The sequence below is a fragment of the Prenolepis imparis genome, unplaced genomic scaffold, assembly GCF_030444845.1.
Source record: "Prenolepis imparis isolate NDT839.2.m4 unplaced genomic scaffold, iyPreImpa1.0 SCAF_76, whole genome shotgun sequence".
In the NCBI taxonomy this organism is placed as follows: Eukaryota; Metazoa; Arthropoda; class Insecta; order Hymenoptera; family Formicidae; genus Prenolepis; species Prenolepis imparis.
In genome coordinates this window covers 155,350-158,285 of record NW_028141234.1, presented here as the reverse complement: position 1 = coordinate 158,285, position 2,936 = coordinate 155,350, and positions in this window count along the sequence as shown.

The following is a 2,936-nucleotide window of genomic DNA, read 5'->3' as shown; positions in this document are numbered from 1 at the left end:
AAAGTGCGAATCGCTCGCGGACAAAACTGCGATGTAAAAAAAAGGATCATGCACCAGAGAAATTAATATCTCAGTTCGTATTCTTACCCGTCAGATTTTTCGCAATGCTAAATCATATTTTATTTTATTAATTATATAAAATTTATACGATTTTTATCAGCTAAGAAACTGATAAAATTTCTTGTCTTCTATATATAAATATATATTTTGGCTTCTAGATACTTTTGCACGAGATTGATAAACAATTATCCTAAATATTATATAATTAATAATTATAAATATTAAATGTACAATTTAAAAATATTAAAAATTAAAATATATAAAATATTGTAATCAATCAAATCGTAAATATTATATAATTAATAAATTATAAATATTAAATATAAAATTTATAAATATTAAAAATTACAATATTAAATTTAAAAAAAGTAATATAATAAATAGTAAATATTTTTAAAATATTATATATACAAAGTGTTTCAATTAATATATATTTTTTTTTCTTCGTCGGTGAATAATGGCTGTGCGAAATTCGGAGATGACGATCGACACAGATCCAATCGCCATCGGCGACTGATTAGGAATTCGACCAAAGGACTTTCACTTCGTCGCTTTCGCTTCTTCTGCGCGCAATTTGTGATATGTTCAAAAAAAAATGCGTGCCGTTATTTCAGCGTTGGCATAACGAAAGTTTCCGAGGGGATTCCGGATGATGCGGCGTGAATTCCAGGCGAGAGGAGATTGAATAACGGAAGGGAAGAATATAATAACGAAAACATACGTGAAATATGTAGATACGAAAATTTTTATTCTGTTTGCTTCGTGTGTTAGTAACTCCGAATGTCGGCACGAAAAATATCGGCGTAAGAAAATATATATATGGGCATATATTAATATTATCATTATTATTATTATTATTGCTCTCGTCAAAGCTCATCTCAGCCCACGCGTATCTACATATAATCGATGTGTTAAATCTGCGAAATTAGCGAAGATTTTCAAGAGTGTCGCGTTCTTGCGATGTATCAATATACATCGGCGTGTTTTGAGAAGAGCTTTGACTGCGATTATAATTATCTCATGTGATACCCAACTTAATCTCATTAGAACAGTTGAAACATGAGTATATAAATATATATATATATATATATATATATATAATATATGCATATATATAACAATGTCCTTGCTTGTATCAAGACCGCACAGTTAAAGAAATCAACGCTTAATGCTAATTAAATCTCTGTTCATATAAAACCAGTAACGTCTAAACTATACGATTATCATACAAATATATAATATATATTTGTAATATTACTCGATAGTCGTAAATATTAAATATGTACATTTTAATGTGCACATTGATAATTATGTTTTGATTGCCGAAAATCTCTGAAATAATGGAAGCACAATTTCTCTCAATTAACCACTTATTGTTTTTCTTTCTCAGCAAGATAAATTATATAATTGCATTGGTAACTTCTAATAAATTCCAATATCAGTAATAATAATAATTCTTTATATATACTCTCCTTATACAAGATGTTTGGTAATGGAAATAAATGATAAACAAAATAATTTTTCTATTCTATCCAATAAAAATATTATCTTGTTTATACTATAATAAAACTTTCTAGCTAAGATTCTGCTAAAATAAAATCTACTTGTGTAATTAATTGAGAAATAAAACTTCCTTGGCAAATTGCAATCTTATGATTCAATTCAATAAATTTTTTCTTTTTGAATCGATCATATCTTAATATCTACGCGCTTGTTAAAAAAAATCATGTCAAAAAATTTTATATAAAAAAAATGTCTATCAACAAACATTCTGTACAAAAAAATATTCGTCTTATTGCCTCTTAATGAATAGAAATTAGTTTCATTTCTCACATATTATTAACCAAAGAAACAATTGCTTCTTCTTAACGCAATTTTCTTATTTTATACAATTTTGCCTTAAGAAATATTAATTAATTTAATAAATAAGAGTTGGTTAAACAGACATACACAACAAGGGCTACGCTTTGCGATAACACATATTGGGATCTATCGATATTATTCGCGTTGTTACATTTCGTCCGATTTTATTATTTCCTGCTTCTTTAGCTGACTGCGCAAAAGTAACCGCGCTCTTCAATTTCTTATTCGCTTCACCTTCCTTTCTATTATTGTAACTACACAGGGATTAATCTCCGCGGGATAAATCTTTCCCGCCTTCGGGTTTTATCGCGGAATTGAAGAACCAACTACCGTTAAACTTATACAAAATGTACAATATATATGCGGTAAAGTCTGATACGAAACGGATTGTAGGTGACTCTTAACATGTAAATGTAAATTTTTAGCGACTCTAGAGAAATAAACCATTCCATCAAAAGAGTAAACAATTTTTTTCTTATTATTGTTGATATTAATTAATAATTTCGTATAAAGTAATAAGAAGAATTTTTGTATAATGGGGAAGTAAACGAAAGTATTAACGTAAGACTGTTAGATTTTCTGGCAACTTTCGAAAAATCGAAAGAAATATGAGTTAATTTACAAACGTCGACTAACATTTACAAAAATATTTTTTTCAATTTCACACACAGTTTATATTACAGTCGAGGTCCCGCCTCGGTCTACTTCCAATTTGACTAAATAAAGTAGATACTGAAAAAAATAGAAAAAGAGAGTCATGCGTAGTGCACGTGCGTCACTACAAATATTTAATTATTTCAATATTTTTTCCTTTATTTTGATATTATTTTGATATTTAATTATTGAGTTTGTTTATCACTCTATTTAGCACTGTTATTAATTAGTTTTCTTATGTCATACTTCTTTATTACCATTCAACGAAGCCTTATTTATCTTTCTATGAAACATATGTTTTTATTCCAACTGGTTTTTCTATAATTTAAATTAATTAATTATCCCTTGTTTTATCTCAG